The 18,904-nt window shown below is 44.8% G+C and overlaps 1 long non-coding RNA gene across 4 annotated transcripts in view; it reads right to left on the reverse strand.

Annotated features, from left to right (window-relative positions):
- Window positions 1-888: 888 nt before the first annotated feature.
- The window catches only part of LOC111092336, a 34,192-nt gene continuing 16,176 nt past the window's right edge, over window positions 889-18,904 (reverse strand). Inside the window, exons 2-8 of one of the 4 annotated variants that reach the window (XR_005355586.1) lie at window positions 13,187-14,821; window positions 12,898-12,939; window positions 12,024-12,141; window positions 11,476-11,565; window positions 10,780-10,951; window positions 9,590-9,747; window positions 889-1,671 (exon numbers count right to left, since the gene is read on the reverse strand). This is a non-coding gene — a long non-coding RNA (uncharacterized LOC111092336). Of the gene's footprint in view, window positions 1,672-9,589; window positions 9,748-10,779; window positions 10,952-11,475; window positions 11,566-12,023; window positions 12,142-12,897; window positions 14,822-18,904 lie in introns of all 4 variants that reach the window. The other 3 variants (XR_005355587.1, XR_005355585.1, XR_005355588.1) reach the window with 3 other exon arrangements.

Consider the following 18,904-nt stretch of genomic DNA (forward strand, 5'->3'; position numbering starts at 1 on the left):
GGTCAGGAGCAGTCAGGGAGGGCCATGAGGAAAAGCCAGCACCAAATGTTGAGGTAACTGAAAGAGCTCAGACTGGAATTCACCAGTTCTTAAAGCCTGGGCCATACGTCCCACAATCCCTCCTGCTCTTTTGGTTCATTTCTTGGAAACAAGCTTACCTGCATCTCTTTCATGGCTTCCTCTTAGAGGATTTATAACTAGATTTTTCATCAGCTTCATCTTTCCTTTTACAGTGAAATATGATCAGTTACCACCACAAGAGAAGCTGTGCCACCAACACGAATCGAAAGACCCCACGTTGCTGGTCTATAGGATGATTTTCTGGTGTATAGGGAATGTGGCTTCCTTGGAAGCACCTCGCAGGTACAGTACTTAATGAGCCACCAGTTCCTTTTGGGCATTGCAAGCAGGCCCCCTTCCTCTGGGCAGATGGCAGCCTGTGCCAGGACTCTGCTTGGTGAGGGAAGGTCCACCCACTCCCCAGCCAAGCCCCCTGTGCAGGGCTCACCCGCACAGCCTACCTACAGACCAGTGATGGGCATTGCATCCACAACTAGAATCTACCATAACCTAAGCAGAAGCCTGATATTTTGGGCTCTTCAATTTTTTTTTCTTACCCGAAAACAAGCAAGCAAGCTAGCAAACAAATAAAAAAGCACCTTGTTGTCCATGTGAGTATAGATTGCTTGAATTACAGCACATGGACATCTCACTTCACGGGAAAATAATGTTTTGTGAAGTCTGGGATAGTGTCTTAGCCTGGGTTCTCTCAGAAAGCAAAACCTGAGACAGGAGGGTGATGGAGGTGGTTGATTTGGGAAACACAGGCCCCAGGATTGAGGGGGAATAAAAGATGTCAAACAAGACGGAAAGGAAGTCAATCCAAGGTGTTTATTGAGCTGGTTCCTGGTGGGGTCAAAGGGGCTCCAAGCTCCTTGGACATTTGAAGACCATCCATCCTCTCAAGGAGAGAAAGTGAGGATGGATCACTTCCTGGCTCCTGGCACCAATCAGTCAAGGGTTGTCCCTGGGATGTTAACTCCTCAAACATCTAGATGTGTACATACATCAGAATGGTTGAGTCGATGGTAGTGTTGGCAGAGACACTGGGTCAGGGAAGGCAAACCCATATCCATTTCTGGTAAGGCTGAGTCAGTGGTCCTTCGAGGATAGAGGGTGTCTGATGGAAAAAACCTACCTCCAAGTGACTGGCTGGTTTCCTCAAGGACCATCTGCCATATGGAGAGTTCCTTGCCAGTCTCTAGTGACCAATATGGCAGTTCCAGTGATTCAGTACAGTGGTTGCTAGACTGGTCGTGGTGAGATGGCACTCATACTGTTGGGGCCATGCAGATGCTCTCTCTCTGACCTGTGTCCCCTCTGTCATGCAAGTCCCAAAGGGGCTAGGGAGAGAGGCTGGCTGGCATCCTCAGGACATCTTTCCACTTAGTGGTTCAGTGCCACCCTTGTAGGGGAGGTGCTCTGGTGGGCCTGGATTTGAATTGGAGATCCAGGTGCTCTGTGCCTGGTAGCATAGGTCCATCTGCATGATTTTCTCCATGGTCTCTTGTCTCCAGACTTCAAACCTTTGAGGTTTCCAACCCAACCAGCAAGCCATTTGCCATGGCCCGTGGGTCTAGATATACCCGGAACTCAGACAGCTTCCCCCACCTGTAAAGTGAAGGAGCAAGTGCATTGTTCACAGCTCTGCTCGTTGGGAGGAGTGACCTTCACTATTCCTCAGGGCCACTCTGCACAGGGCTCTAGTACGGTGGTCCAATTATTGCTGGCACTAACTTGTCAAGACAACCCATCTATGAACTAGGTCTAAGTTTTGTTTTGTTTTGTTTTGTTTTCTTCATTGATTGGCTGTAGGGAATTATAAGGCCTTAGGTGTGAACTGAGCAAGAGATAGATAACACAGGAATCTGAGGCAGATGGAACTTCCTTGTGTCCTCTGGATCCCTTCTGGCCCAGTCTCGAGTGAACCATTTCCACTGTATGATGTACTGCTGCTGTGCCTGTCTGACTTTGTCTGTCTAATACTACCCAGCTCATAATGAGCAGTTCTGGTTGCATGGTCACTTGGTGTCCCATGATCAGAAGATCCATCTCTATGAGGGCTCAGGAGCTGCTTTTCAAATGGGTTTTAGTTTTTTACTGCAGAAGGAAAGTCTAGTTCTGGAACTCAAGGATCTATGGGCTTGGCAGAGACTACACACACACCACATCTTTATTCACAGCAGATAACACCATTAGATCTACTTGTCATATGGCCTGAGTGGCAGGGCCACTTATGGCAAGATCTGCTGCAGATTTTGCTCTGACACTCAAAACTGGCAGCCTTCCAGGTCACCCAATAAATGAATTAGAGCAGTATTCCCAAGAGTGACATATGCTGCTTCTAATTTCTAAAGATTTTTAGTGGCTTTAAAGCACCTCAAAATTCTTTGACACTTCTGCCATCAAGAGACAAGGTCCATGTTTTCTCTTCTGGAATCTGGGTAGGGCTTTTTACTATTTCAAGTTAGAGAAGACAACAGAAGACACATTCTGTGACTTCAGAGGCTATGTCATAAATGGCTGTCTCCCTTGTTCACTAGGACACTTGCTCTTCCAACTACCCTGAAGCTGCCACACTGTGAAGAAATCACAGTTGGAACACAGTTGGAACACCCACATGGTGAGGCCATGTGTTGGTGCTCCACCTCATGGTCCTTCCTGAGCCTAGCCTTCAAGTGCCCCAGCCTAGGCACTAGAAATATAGGTGAAGATGATTCCGTAAGATTCTAGTCCAGTTTGTGTCACCCTCAGCTGTGGGAGTTTCCCCACTTAAAGCTCCAGCCAGCCTTTCTCAACTGAGGTTCCTCATCTGCGCCACACAAGACAAAGCGGTTGAGTGACTATTTTTTTTTTCCCATTCTCCCAAGTACCATTCTAGATGCACAAGAGGGAAATTAGTTCGTTATATACAAATGGATGTCTGAGGGCATCAGGGCTTAATTCTTCTGTGGAACCCCAATTTAGAAAAGCTGGCAAAAATCGAGAAGTTGAAACAAGACATTCCAAAATTCTGACCCTCAGAACCAGTGACCATAATAACATGGTAGTTGTTGTACATCATTAGGTTTTGTTGTGGCTTATTATGCAGCAGTAGAAGACGGGAGTAAGGTATAAGATTTAACATCCTGTCCTTTACCTCAAAGATGGTATAGCAGCACGCCTCAGATCACTGGACTCCTGAAAAATGTCAGTGATGTTGCAGCTTGGAGTATCTTTGTGGGGTTTTATTTCTCTGACACAGGACTTGCGATCTCTGTTTAGAGGGTTAAATTTGTATGATGTCATCAGGATAGTGTCCCACATATTAAGGCAGTGAAGACCCCTGCAGACTACTTTGCCATTGCACGAGAGACTTCACATAGCCTCAAGCAAGACTATGAATGTGTACTGATGTCCTTCCCACTTAAATGAGACTGACTTTTGATCCTGGTTATTGATGATAGGTTAAAAAGAATATGTTCATCAGATCAGTAACAACATACGGAATGCCAGAGGCTGTGTTGATCTGTTTTAGTAAAAATATCATCTATTGCTCAGCAACTGAGACTGGTGCTACCCTGTGGTGGTTGATGGTAGTCCAACTATCATCCCTCACGATCTGTTAGTTTATGTTTTCAAGGGCCATACAGGTGAATTAGCTAACATGGGTATGATAGAGAATATCATCCCCATGTACTTTAAGAGTGGCATTAATTCTCTTTCAGGATGCAGTGTTGACTTGGGTTTACTTCCTTGGCTGGTGGGATTGGGGATGGATAGTTTCAGAGGCTTCCACTTGGCCCTTCCCACTTAATGGCTCTTACCCTGTAGTTCAGGAAACCAGTAGAAGGATACCATCAGCTACTTTGTTCATCCAAATAATGCACTTGAGAAACAGGGGAATAACTACCACGAGGGTCTGTGGACCTATGGGATATGCTTTGAGGTGTGCTTGTGCCAGCTCACAGTTTCTTTTCGCAGTTCTACAAGTCAGGTACTATCTTAGTCTCTCTCATCACTGGGAACACGCTGGTCTTTCAGCCACTGCCATAGGTGTCTAAGGGTCAAAGCATCTTCCAGCTCTTGTGTTCATATAACATGACATTCTAGAACTCTATCATTCTTACTGATGCCAAGTTGCTTAGACTTATGGCATCATTTCTTCCTATCAACTCCAGGGTGCAGGGGACAGGCACTATTGGAGTTACCGGTGCTTTTTTCATCACTGCATTTCTTACTGCTTTGGCCAAGGCAATGGCCTTTGGGATTTCTTGGGGACTAGAAACAGGTGGAGACTTCTCTGATCTCACTAATAAATCCATCCCCTGCCCCTTGGCCCTTCCTTGATAGTCTTCCAAGTTCATTCTAGCAACTCTATCTTATTTACTGTAATCCATTGCTACAGCCAAGCTTTAAAGAGTCGTGCTGGCAATGCATTATGACTGGATCCTGATGTTTTTGCCAGGATGTTAGGTCCTGAGTCAAGGAAGAATGCTCCCATCTCAATGAATTCTTCCCATTCACCTTCATCTTCAGGCCTCCATTGTCTCACCCTCTCAATGTGTGCTTCTATGAGTGTTTTGCTGGTTTCTGCCAATACCTATTTGCCAGGTCTTGCAAATGAGCAAGTGTACAATGAGTGAGCATCCTATTCCTGAATCAGGCTGTGCTTAGACCTGACTCCAGTTATTGGTAATAAGAGCAGGGCAAGGTCAGACCTTGGGGAGGACAAGCATCACTTTGTGAAGCACTTGCTTCAGATAAGATCTTGGCAGCATTTCCACATAAGGGGAACCTTATGTGTTTTATTCTGGAAAGGGATATAGAGTTTTTGCCTTGAGACCAGAGTGGATGACAATATCTATTTTTTCCTATCTTCTATTCTCTATTTCTGCCCTTCTTTTAGGTTGAGTATTTTTTTATGATTCTGTTTGATCTCCTTCATTGTCTTCTTAGCTAAAACTTATTGTTTTGTTACATTGTACTTCACACATAGCTTAAGAACCTTATAATAGGATACATCCATTTCTCCCCTCTAGGGCTTCACACTATTTTTGTCATACATTTCATATATATGTTTATATATATATAATCAACTTTCCTTTACATTAGTTTTCATTGCTATTTAAACAGCCAGTTATCTTTTAGACAGCTTTAGTTAATTTTTAAATGTCTTATCTACTTATCCTTTCCAGGGCTCTTCATTCCTTTGTGTAGATCTGTTATTTTTTCTTCTGCCTGAAGGACTTTGTTTAACATTTCTTGTAGCATGAATCTCCCAGTGACAAAGTCTTTCTTCTCTTGTGTGTCTAAAAAGTCTTTATTTAGTCTTCATTTCTGAAAGGTATTTTCACTGGGTATAGAATTCTAGGTTGACAGTTGTTCATCATTACAGATATTGCTCATTGTTACCTCATTGGCATTATTTCTGTTGAGAAGCCACTGCCATTCTTTTGCTATTGTTCCTCTGTACATAATATCATTTTTCTATGACTGCTTTTGAGATTTCCTCTTTATCATTGGTTTGAATAATTTCTTTATGATGTTTGTTGGTATAGTTTGCTTTATGTTTCCTATGCTTGGGCTTTAATTCTTTCTCCACACTCCATCTACTCCCTTGCAGACCGCAGTTATGTGGTTGTTGGACTGCTTAAAGTTGTCCCAAAGAGCAGTGAGTCTCCTTTTTTTCCCATTCTTTTTTCTCTCTGTGTTTAATTAGAAAGAGTGTCTACTGCTATTTACTAGAGTTCTCTAAAGTTTTTTTTCTAACAATATCCAATCCGTAATTTGGTGTAATTTTTAACCTCAGAAATTATAGCTTTCATCAGTAGAAGTTCATCTTGGGTCTTTTAAATATCTCCCATGTTTGTACTTCACTAGTTGACTACCTGTAGTACAGTTTTAATAATTGTTTGAATGTCCTTGTCTGTTAATTCTAACATCTATGTAAGTTCTGGACTGGTTTTGATTGATTGTTATTTGCCCTCATTATTGATCATATTTTCCTGCCTCCTTGCATAACTGGTAATTTTTTACTGGATGCCATACTTTGTGCATTTTACTTTGCTGGGTTCTGGCTATTTTTATATTCCTATAAATATTCTTGAGCTTTGTTCTGGGATGCAGTTAAATTGCTTGTAAACAGTTTGCTCCCTTTTGGTTCTTGTTTTTAAGATTTGTTAGGTGGAACCAGAACTGTGTTTAGTCTAGGGTGAATTATTTTTCAGTACTGAGGAAAAAAAACCTTCTGAGTACTCTACCCTATGAATTACCCTTCTGAGTATATGCCCTATGAATTATGAGCCTTTTTAGTCTGGTTGGTAGAAACAGGCACTATTCATGGTCCTGCTCCCTCTAATTTTTCTGGGTGGTAACTTCCTCATTGGGTAGCTTACTCATATGCATTCCTTGATCAATACTCTGCTAAATATCCAAGGGGGGGGGCTCTGTAGATGTCTGATACTCTTATTCTGTGCAGCTCTCTCCTCTTCCGTAGCCTGTTCTGCAAACTCTAGCTGCCTTGGTCTCCAAGAATCAACCCTGTTTTCTCTCAGGGAATCCACCGGACTCCTGTGCCTAGAATTCCCACCCCTGCACAAGGGCCTGAAAAGTCCCTCAAAGCAGTTAGCTTTTATAGGGGCAATTGTTTGTTTCCTATCTCTTGGGAATCACTGGTTTTGGTTGCCAAATATCCAGTGTTTTAAAAATTACTGTTGCACAAATTTTGTTCATCATTTTGGTTGTTCCAGATAGGAAGGTCTCTATTACTACATCTTAGCTAGTAATGGAGTATCTCTGTTTTAAAATATCTAACACCATATTCAACCTTTCATTTGTAGAATATTTGCAAAGATCTTGAGTGCAGGAACCAAGCTGACTTAATCTTTGTAACCCCAGATGACTGTCACAGGACTTTGCACATAGGAGGTGTTTGGTAAATGGTTGAAAAATTGAATTGCAATAGGACAAGCAGATGAAAATTTCCCAAAGAGATTTTTTTTGCTTTATGTGAGAAAGTAAGATCTAACTAAGAGTTCAATAATGGAAACTTTAAAGGTAGTAGTGATCTTTCTGTTATGGGAAATGTTCAAGCAGAGTGAGGGTGCTCATTTGCTGGAAATGTTGATTTTTTCCAGAGAAAACCTCAATCTGATGCCGGTTTTCCATTAACACTTCTTAACCTTACTATTGCCAAATATGAGATATTATGAAAATAAGTATTAAGGACTTTTTCTCTAGATTAAGTATAAAATGATAGTCCCCTATAAACTTTTCTAAAGCTATACTCTCTGTTATTGACAGAACATCATCTAATAAGGAAGCTTAGATACTATACATCCATACTGGCTGATTGAGAAACAGCAATACATGGGAATTCAGGGACTTGTTTTAAGTTATACAGTCAACTGTAGAACCAATCCAAGAATACGGGTGTCTAAATGCAGGACAGAATCCTTTCCCTTTGGCTATCTTGTCTCAGAATACAAAAGAAGTTTCAAAGAGTCCAATTCTTATGTTTTTAGTGTGGGTTTTAAAAGTATGCAAGAACAAAGCTAGTGGAACAACTGTGGGATTCAGATAACATGGCACGTGTCTCCATCATACAAAGTAAGCCTGAAATCAGAGTTGCTCTGCAGCAGAGGTTAAACAATAAGAAAATGGACTGGGGCTCCCCAGGGCCCTGATGATCTGAAGAATCTAGACAGGCATTGAATGAAGTCAGACAAGCAGGGGTTCAGGTGAGCTAGACAGTTTTCAAAGTAAATAAAACACGTCCAATAGCACAACCTCATTTCAGGTTGTGAAACAGAGTTTCTGGATAAAAGAGTTTTATTTATTTATTTATTTTTAAATAATAAATGCAATTTATTAACTATTTAACTGTATGCATTAGGGACTGAATGTTTGCCGTCTCCTTCAAATTCTTTTTTTTTAAATAAATTTTTTTTTATTGGTGTTCAATTTGCCAACATACAGAATAACACCCAGTGCTCATCCCATCAAGTGCCCACCTCAGTGCCCGCCACCCAGTCACCCCCACCCCCCGCCCACCTCCCCTTCCACCACCCCTAGTTCATTTCCCAGAGTTTAGATAATCAGGGCTTTGCAGCATAGACAAAATACAAAGGACACAAGAGCAGAAGTAAATAATTGAGAAATTTAGGTAACAAGGAAGCTGGTAGCTATAACACCATTCTCTTTGGTTTCTGATGGTTAAATTTCCAAAATTCACTGAGGTAGTGTAGTGAACAGGACAGAAAATGTTGGGCACTTAAATAATCTCCCTAGCCTACATCACTGAATGCCAAAGTAGTATTGCAATTTATGAGTGCTTCAGGAAGGAAGGACAAAGTAAAGGCTAGAGGGGACAGGATGAGAGCATCCTGCTTGTTGTGGAGAAGTAGGGTCACAGAAAAGGGGGGCAAAGGGAGAAAGGGGCTATAGCAGGGCTTCATCAGTGTCAGAGTTAGTGGTGAGGCTCAGTTGTACAGTGGAAATGGGGAGAAGAACTAAACAAGCCTGGACTATTAAGCAGGAATATCAGACCTGATTGAGAACAGTGGGCTCCACCCAGCACCACCACCAGCTCTCTGCCTCCACCACTCTTTATTTTTCTGTCTCCAAGACCCAAAGCCCCATCTCCAGCCTGCTAGGAACCCCATGGCTTGAGACCTAGCAAAGTAGACACAGGGCCCTGAAAGGGGTGGGAGAACAAATGAGAAAAAAGGGATCAGTGGGCTCTGGAGAAGAAAATGTAGAGATGGTTCATCCAAGAGGAAAAGAGAGTGAGTCTTTGGTCAGACTGGAAAGGGGATGACAGTGGATGGTGCCAGAGGCTCCATTTCTGACTTCTTTTTCCACCTCTGCAACCTGGAATTTCTTCCTTGGGGGTAAAGGCATCAGGAACATGAAATAGTTTTTGTGAGAAAAGTATTCCCTTTTCTATTGCATCTCCATAAAAAGTCTAGAGAAAGCCTTGGTTAGGACCACTTTTTCCTTAACAGCGTTTCAATATGGCCTCCTCTCCCCCACCCTTCTTTTGACGAGTGACTAGGCATCAGGGTAAGATCCCCAGTAAGCAACTGTAGTTAGCCGGAGTTGGGGTACAGTGCTTTGTTTCCACAGTATTTAGTGTCCTGCATTTAGACACAGTATTTCCATTTTGATGCTAAGTGATCTGGCTTTCACTTTACAGTAGCTTAAAGTTTCCTTTAAAATGAAATTTGAAAAAAAAAAAAGTATTGAAATTCAAGCTGCCTGATTAGAAACTAATTATTCAACAAAATTCATCACTGATCTTAAGGTCAAGAGAATGACAGTTTGGTGTGGTGGAGCTAAACCCTGGTCTAGGAAGCAGGACTATGCCAGGGGCTCCAAGTGGGATATTTTTAGATCAGAGTGATTTCATTTTCATTTTTTATCAATGGAAGACATAACTCCTAGCCAGAACTTAGCATGAGATGTCCACAGCTTTAACATATTAAATTACTAAAGTTTTAGTCAAAGACAAAGAAGTGGATGTTTTAGTGAGTCCATGCCAACTTACCACACATATAAGCTCAGAGATATTAAAAGGTCATGTGAAGACCCTCATCCTTAAGGGGCTCTTGGATGCCACCCACTGGAGTAGATTATTTTTAAGGGTGTTCTGGGTCCAAAACACTGTGCCAAGTATTCACTCCAAGGGCCAGCAAATGCAATGATCTGATAAAGAAGAATAGTGACATATTATCACATTAAAATCTCATTTTCTTTATCTCTACACCTCACCTATCAAATAGGTAGCCTGGAATAAATCTACTTGAAACAGAGGTCAGATGCCAAGCATAACCTTGTCCCCTAAATTCCCCTCTCCTAAGAAAAACGTTCTCATCCAAAGTTTTACAACATTTACTTGAAGGTCAAAGGAAGTGAAGACCTTCCTAGGTGATATGGGCAAGGGGAACGAGGTGGTTGGCCTGGCTGGCCTACTTCTCTCCCAGAAAGCCTGCAGAAAGCCCAGAGAATTTCCTATCTGTAGACCGCCCCCCCCCCCCCCCCCCCCCCCCCCAGAGCATCCCTTCTCTGTATTCCAGGGAACAACAGGGGTTAGGATAGTAGCTTTAGAGACTGACAGCCAGGGTTCAAATTTCAACTCCCATAGGGAACCTCCATTTTATTTAAATTTTCACATTTGTCTAGCATAATAACTCAGTGAAGTAGGTTCAACTTCAGGGCAGTTGCTGTTACTACAAAACCTTTATGTGAATTAGAAAAGCACATGCCCGTCTCCTGAAATGAAGGCATTCTCTCTCTCTCTCTCTCTCTCTCTCCCTCTCTCTCTCTCTCTCTCTCTCTCTCTCTCTCTCACACACACACACACACACACACACACACACACACACACTGGGCACATAAATCACAAAAAGCACCCTGATCTCAGGGCTAATACAGTCTCCAGTGGGGAGGAGGAGGGTGGCTGGGCAAAGGGAACAAGGAGAAGATTCGGCACCCACCTGCCCCTTCCCTGGGTGCTTTTACAAAGGGCTCAGCCTACCAAACCTTACACAGTGGCTTGAGAGTTATCACCATTTTACAGCCAGGAAAGGTTAGATATTTGTGTTTTAAAAAGATCACCCTGGCTTTTTGGTCAAAAATGGGTTAGAGGAGGATGGGCTTAGAGGCAGGGAGTTTTAGAAGCCTGCCACAGCTGTGCAAGTGAGAGATGATGGGCATTCAGGATAAGGGGCAGCCTACCGGTGGTAAGGTGCACAAACATCCCCAAGATGGTGAGGGGACAGACTAGACGGGTCTGGAGGCTGCGATGAGGAGTCAAGAGTTGATGATGATGGTGGTGATGGTGATGATGTCAGCGGTACTATTTACTGATGGCTTGTTTGTACCAGGTACTAACTTATTTACGTAAGTTCTGTGAACCAGGAGAATTGACCACATTTCATTCCTGCATGGTTGCTATGAGAGTCAAGGTAGCATAAAGTGTCTGTGCCACAGTAGACCTCTCTTAAGTGGTGAATACTAGTCTAATTATTAGTGAGCAGCCAGCATTTGAAATTCCTCTCTTAGTTCAGACGCCCTAGTTTGTGTGAACGGCCAGTGGTAGATAAGGTAGGTGGTCGAGTGTAATTAAGACAATGCTTTCATAGCTCACTGGCCATCAGATTAGATTCCTCAGGTGACTTTTAAAGGTAACAGATACTCAATCCTACCTTCATCCCATTGGTCTGGGCTCCGGGGTCTGTGTATCAATGTTTTAAAAGCTTTCCATGTTGCCCGCTCTGAGAACCACTGAGTTAAGAGTCTTTGGCATCAGACAAACCAGGTGAAATTCTGGCTCTGCTCATCAAGGCATGGTTTCGAGGAGGATGGTCATACAGCCCTTTCCAGGTTATGTGAGGGTTATATGAAGGGTGGTACGTACACCACAGTACGTACCTGGCATAGGTCTGGGGATGTCTCTGTTTCTGCCTAGCTTGGTATGGTGTCTGGTCTCCAATGTGGGGTCAGTAGGTGTGACTGCCATGCCTGTGAGGTCAGGATACAAAAGGACCTGAGGAGGCCACGGACCAGCCCCAGAACTGAGAGCTTTGCATCCATTACCTTCCTTAATCCTGGCCCAAAGTCTGTCCGTCTCTCAGATGCAAAAACCCAGAACTACAGATTAGATCATCAACCCGAGGAAGCTGGAATTGGAGTCCTGGTCTATGTCTTTCTACTCCACACCACAAATCAAATCCAGGCCATGCTTTTATTCTGGAGAAGGACTTGTTACAGAATCAATAGTGCCATGGAGAAGAACCCTTGTCTGTCTGGCTTTGAACTACTAGACTGAGCCACACAGTGATCGAAGGACAAGCAGGAACTCATAGCCAGCCAGGGCAGCGCAGAGCCTTTCGGTCGGCAGTGGTGTGGTGGTGATGGGCAAGGAGGGGAGTGTGTGGAGAGGGAGGTGGGCAGGAGGCCAGGAGCAGAGAATCACGTACCTAGTATGTGGCCGGGGTAATGAGATGACATATGTCAGCCAATACAATAGCTGGTAGAGAGTAAGTCCTCAGTGATCATTATCTTAACTTCTTCCTCTTCCAGAGCTGCCTTCTGCCCCTAAGATAAGAGTCCATTCTCTTTAGTGGGACACATCTGTTGGCCTGTCTGCCCACCCTTCCCCTTTCTGGGAATCGCTCCCCCTCCTCGTGTTCCTGGGGGCAACCATGGTCATACAATGTCCCCTTTGGTCTTCGGGAGAACTCAGAAGTGGAATCCATTAGAGAAAAGTAGCCACTCTGTCCTGGGAGATTTGGACTTTCTCTTTTTCGTGTGTTTTTGCTTTTATCAGAGCAGGTGATCTGCTACTGGCCAGATACAACTGCATTCGGATACTGTACGGGGGTCCAAGGCCAACCCAAACCACTCCTGGGAATGCCAATTTCTTGTAATGAATTAGAAATCTAATGCTAGCAGCTTCCCTGCTAAGTGAAAAAAATTACATAATTCCTTCTGCACCGCTGCATTAGGCAGATTTTTTTTCTTTTTCTGAACATACAGTAAATCCCAAGTGTTTTAAGCCGTGGTACCTTTCTTTAAACACAATATGAAATCACTACCAAATTTAAATAAAAAATAAATTCCGGGTAGTGCTAAGAGATTCTCCTGCCAAAAACTCTCACACAATTAACACACGAGCAGAATGTGTTGCTAATTTCATGCCACCGGAGTCTTTTCTACTTCAGAATATAGAAACAAAATCGGGTCAGAGCTCCAATAATAACGGGATTTTGCTTAAATATACAGCCCTGCGGTGCAGGTATGTTGTAAGCATGGGCGAAAAGTGGAATCACAGTGATGTATGAAAGAGCTTACCCCTGCAAATACAACTGGAGGAATTTGTCTCCAGCTTCTTTGCTGCAGGAAAGAGGGAATGAGGGAGAGATAGAGAGAGAGAGAGAGAGAGAGAGAGGTTGAGAGAGAGAGTACAGCACTGCCCGGTTCTGCGGGGGGGACAACATGATCATCAGTGTTTATCCATCCACGCGTCTCTGCTAGGGGGGCAAACGCCAGGCAAATTAAACTTGGGGACCCACGCCCCGTAAATCCTAGAGCTCTGATTGCCCTCCTGTCCCTCAGACTGTCTCTCTCCAGCCTCACTCACCTCCCACCTCTTCGCCTCCTTAAGCAGGCCTGGTCTTTTCCATAACAAAAACAGCATAAGGAAAATATTTTGGCAGCATTCGGGGCCTTTCGCATGGTGACCCTGACCTCCAAATCAATTTTCTTTATTCTTAACCCGACCTTGGCATCCATTCTCGCTGGTGTTCAATATTAGTTACAAAATCCTGAACTCCGGGAGACCTTGCCTCCTCCTCCCCCAGACGGCGAGGGCAGGCCACGCTGCCTGCCGAAGCAGGCTCTTGACAAAGAAAAATAAGAAGAGGATCAGCCCGCACTGTGGGTTCCATAGGAGTCTCATTTGCACCAAATGCCATTAGCCCCATTATTTACTCAGACAACAGCGGAGGCGGGCGCCCCGGCTTGTGGAGGGCGCTCCGATGCCACCATGCATCACCAGGACCCAGCGCTCCGCTAAATAGTGATATGGAAGGTGGGGCTGGTCCATAGAATCCATCACCCACGGGGTCGCCTAGTGCAGGGACTGGAAAAATTGTGCCCACTTCGCCATCGCCGCCCGCATTCATCCCGGGAAGGGGGTGAACTGCTAAGAGAAAGTGCCAATTTCAGCACACGTGTTAAAAAGAGAAGCAAAGAATAAAAAGAAAAGAAAGCATCTCCCCGACTAAGACGGGGGAGGGAGGTCTTTAAAGGAGAAGCCTGCTTTTCAGAACTCTGCGCATTTGCTCTGAGAACAAGTACCCACGGAGACTAGAGTTCGGGGGTCATCATACATTTAGGAGGAGAAGTTAGCTGGCAGGGGCTATTTTTCTGCAAATTAGTTTTCTCTCAAGGGTAACGGTGGGGGAGGAGCAGAGGAAAATGAATTGGAGCCCGTTGAATAATCGGGTATTGTCTGGCTGGTTGCAGGACCTCTGAACTGATGCTCTGAGAAGCCTTTCCAGGCCTGCCTTTTCTATGGGCCAGGATGGCAAGCCTCTCACAGCTGTTGATGAGTGTCCTATAGGGGCAGCGAGGGGGACAGCAGTGTGGCCCCACAAACAATGGTCCACAGAGCGTCGGCTCCACTCGGCGAGAAAGCCACGGTCTGCTGGTCATTACTGCCCAACACAGGGCTGGACAGGTGGCCGAGCAGGACAGTGAGACGAGGCAGGTCCAAAGTTTGCGTTGCTCACAAAGAACCGAGGCAAGGGGCAAGGTGGAAAAACACAAGAGAGCAGGCAATGGTAGGCCAGCTTTCCTCGGGGGGAGCAATGGTTAGAAAATGAAAATGAGTGAGTTCATCTGGAAGCGGTGGTCTCATGGTTTTTCAGGGCCAGGGTCCGACTGGAATGCTCAGCACCAGGTTTGTCCCGCAGATGTCTTCCTGTCCTCACTTTGGCACTTAAAACACGGCCTCGTCTAAACCAGGGCTTCTCTGTTTCCCCTGAAGTGTCTGCAGGGGCAGAGGAGCTAAAAGTCCAAATACAGGGGACTCTGGAGGCAGAACCTGGAAGCACCTTCCACAGAGGAGGGCCTTTGCTGAAGTATCGGCGTTCCTTTTAAACACTGATGCATTGTGCAGTGACCTAAAATACTCAACGTTAAAAACAACAACTTAAGTTCCTTGCTCTCCTCAATTCGAAGATCTCATTCGAAGATGAAGCTCAATCTGTATCTGAAAAAAAAAGAAAGAACAAAGAAAGAAAGAGGGCAACATCAACTGAATGCATACTTTGAGTGTCAGAGGCGTCCGTCCACACTTCCAAAGCTTAAAGCGCGAATTAGAAAAAAATCTATGTCATAAAATCAAGGAGATAATGTAATTACAATCAAGGAAAATGGAAACGTCAGGAGGTAACAACCAGTGGAACCCGTGGCTCCAGGCATACTGGGGCATACACCAGTTTGCAAAGTATCACAGAGGAGACAGCTATTGTAAGGTGATGAAAAATAGACTTACCTGCTTGTAACCACCTTGTAATAAAATGCTGTGTCCTTTCATCCGGGTGTTGTCAGAGTGTGGTGCAGCACCCGGCACACAGCAGGTGCTCAATAAATATTTGTGGAATTGAAAGTTGTTGATAGCACTCTGCATTCACGTTCCCTTCCAGGGAGCCTGTGGCAGGTGGGGAGTGTGGGAGGGGACGTCCACTCAAGCCGTGTGATGGGCTCCCCTCCAGGGAGGGCAAAGCCTGGAGTAGGTGTCCTGGGACATCTGTCAAGAGTGTAGGCAACTGGGCTCACGCCCCATCTCTGGCACCACCTACTTGCATGATCTTGGGATCTCCCTTCTCTGGCAAAAGGAGGCATCGAGAGCCACCCTCTCAAAGATCTAGTTTAACAGTTCTACAATTCTGCATATCTGGATTTATTTTAAGAGAATTTTCTTTCTCACCAGCCCGTGGGGGATGATACTATTCGAGGACTAAAGCAAGGGGCGCGGTGGGAGAGAGAAATCTGTGCTTTTTGTTCCCACTGCACCTTGCCTACTGGATGGGCGGAGGGGCCCGGTAGGCTCCCAGCCTCAGAGGCTGCTCACTTCCCTGCCCTTGGCCTTGTTCTGGGAAGAAAAAAACTCAGGACTGAAGACTTAACATAAGGCACGGTGGAAAATACCTCCACTGTCTTATCGTGAATTCATGGTAGATGAGGTAATTCGCAAGGCACATACTGTAATTCACACTTTACCTCCGCCCCCCCCCCCCCCCCCCCCCGCCCCCCGCACAGGTGTCATTCTCTAGCACAGGGCTCACTTAGCACAGGTAACCATACTCTGGTCAAAGGGAGCGGAATCATCTTATGTCAGTGGTATGTATTATCGACTCCACATTTTGTTGCTGTTGAAACTAATAATATTATTTGGTTATTTGTTAGAATGACCCAGATTTCAGGGTCAAATCAGCAGGAATTGGAAATGAAATAAATGATGATTCTGAGTGGAAAACATCAGGCAGCAATACACCCTTTTGTGCAGTAAGAAGCAAAGTTGGTGATTCTTGACATGAAAATGCAATGTTTCCCACTTGAAGAAAACCCAAACTTATGAAACTATATAAATTAGAGAGTAATGTTTTTAATTATAAAAGGATTTTGCTTCCTACAATGATTCATCCCTAAGGCTCCAGCTTCCTAGAAGATTTTAAAGTACTATTTAATCTCCCTCCACAAAAATTCATATGCCACTTTTAAAAACAGATGTATGACATTTGACTTTATTTCAATATAAATAAAACACAGAGCATCTGATCCTGGACGTCAGATCTCTTTCCTGAAGTATGGAAGCCTTGAAATTCTATCATATTTACTCACTCATGTATTCATTCATTCAAACAAAGTACCGATCAAGCCCTAATGTGTGGCAGGCATGTTGTTAGGCCTGAGGATATATCCCGATCTCCTGGTGATTTTTTTCTTCCCCATTGCTTTCATCCTCCCTGTCTCCCAGGTGCTGGGTGAAACCGGGGGTCTGATCCTCTGGAGAAGGGGGTAATCATGCTAGGATGACAGGTAATGCCCTTCTAGAAGAGTATTGAAGTCAAAGTTATGGTAAACACTCAAACTTCAAGTGTGAGGTTGAGGAACTTTTTACTTATGGAGATTGGCCAAAAGCTCTGGTTCCCAAAGCACGGTCCTTGGACCAGCAGCTCTGGCATCATCTGTGACTTTGCTGGGAATGCTGACTCCTGGGCCCTGCCCCTGAGACTCCCGATCTCTGGCACCAGGGCTCCAGAAATTGTTATAACCACTCTCCAGGTGCTTTTGATGCATGTTAAGGTGTGAGAACCACTGCCCTGAAGTTAATCAGGCTTCATCTGGGCAAAGCCCCTTAAGAGTCTTCTTTCAAATCCTATCACCGATGGAGTCTTTTCACAGGCCCGTAGTGTCTCTAGTTCAGTGTTCAAAATCACACAAGTGTCTGCCAACCAAGTCATTTCTGCAAAGTTCCAAGTCAGGGAGAAAAATAGCAAATTCTCCGGGAGAATCAAGAGGGAAAATATTTGGACAGGTAATTTTAGGAACCGGCTATGGATCGCGATGTACAATAATGAAGTTGAGCAATTAGGTTTGGAAAGCCAAGCACAGAAAATAATTAACCCACAAAGTAATCATCTTGTAAGTCCCAAAGCTAATGATTAAAATAAACCTGAAACAAATGATTGTTTAACTTTGAAGCTGTGCTTGTTTTAGCCACAGTGTAACTTCAGGTGTGAGCTCCCGGGAATTGTCGCTGCCTGCGGAGATTGGCTTTGGGACAAGGGCATGTGTCCACTCTTCTGTCCCTCCTTCCCTGGGGAAGGTTGCTCGAGTCTCACAAAATACCACTCCAGGGTGGGTCAAGGAGGTTGTGTGGGCTGCTGGGCCCCGCTCCACACGGGGAGTGGGGGTGGTGCCTCCAACCCCCCAGAGCTGCGCCCAAGGCCTTGGTGGGCTTCAGCCATCTTGAATCCTCTATCACCTGGGAGGCTGAGATGCACGCTGCGTTTTTATGCAGCTTGCTTTGCACTTTCATTGGTGGTTTAGTATTGCAAAGCATGGCGCTCCCCTCCCCCACTCTCTTCTCCACGCAAAGAAGTGAATTAATAACTAGAAAACAAGACAGCAACGCAATCTAGAAGGGCTGGAGCTTCTGAATGTCACTGTGAGCAAACAGCAGTGGAGAGAAAAGGTTCCTCTCCATCTTTCAGCACTGCGCTGTCTGTGCATTGACTTGTTTCCTGACACATGAGCCATGGCTTGAAAGGAATTCAGGCCCCAGCAAATTTTGCATTGCGCTTCAATGTGGCCTCTGGGATTGACTAAGGGCAAATCTATTATACTGTTGCCATGGAGACCCTGGCACAACTGCTGATAAAGAGTGTCTGATGTTTGGTAGGCCTCGTAGCATGGTACATACCATTTAAAGGACGGTGTGTGTGTGTGTGTGTGTGTGTGTGTGTGTGCGCGCGCGTGTGCAGTGACTGGGGGCGGTGGGGTGGAGAGCTGGGCGTAGTGGAGAAGGAAGGAGGAGAGGCTGGTTGGGCATATCGTGAAGGAATGTTCTGTGCGTTTACAAAGAATTTGTGAATACTTTCTTGCCTCTAAAAAAATTTGTTCTGCCTTCTAAGAATCTACGTGTTAAACAGATGGGGGCAGCAGAAGATCCGCAGACTCTCCCCTTGGTCTCGCAAAATTAGTCTTTAGTCCATCTGAAAGAGAATTAAGCTAATACAATAAAAGTGAAAATGCACTCTTTTGCGTCCTTTGATGAATGCTGCCTCCATTCAGCTGCCTGTCTAAGGATCAATAGTAGGTCTGCGAGGATCGCCAGGGCTTGCTAAGCGGGCTAGCAAGATGATGGATTTTAATCATTAAAATGATTTTATAAGCACGAAACAAAGAAGGCCGATCGTACTCTCACATGCATAATCTCAGTTTTGCTGTTATTGATTTTTGCCAGTCCTAAAATCCCTTCCTGTCTTGAAGGCAAATCTCACCCTCCCCAAATTCCATCCCACACAACCATTTCTGGCTCCAAGTAATCAATATGGGCAACTTGCATTTTTTTTTTATTGGTGCCCCCTTCCCCCCCCCCTCCACGAGCCCCGGACCCCAGAGGAGGATGGCACATGGAACCCCAGCCGAGCCTCCTGGTTGGCGAGGTTGGAGGCGCGGCGGCTGGGGCAGAATCACCTACAGTAAGCAGGCTTTAGAGCGAGCGGCTCTAACAATGGGAGGCCGGGCAATCTGCGACAGTTGATAGGATTATTATTATTACAGA

Source organism: Canis lupus, chromosome 2 (assembly GCF_011100685.1).
Source record: "Canis lupus familiaris isolate Mischka breed German Shepherd chromosome 2, alternate assembly UU_Cfam_GSD_1.0, whole genome shotgun sequence".
Classification (NCBI taxonomy): Eukaryota; Metazoa; Chordata; class Mammalia; order Carnivora; family Canidae; genus Canis; species Canis lupus.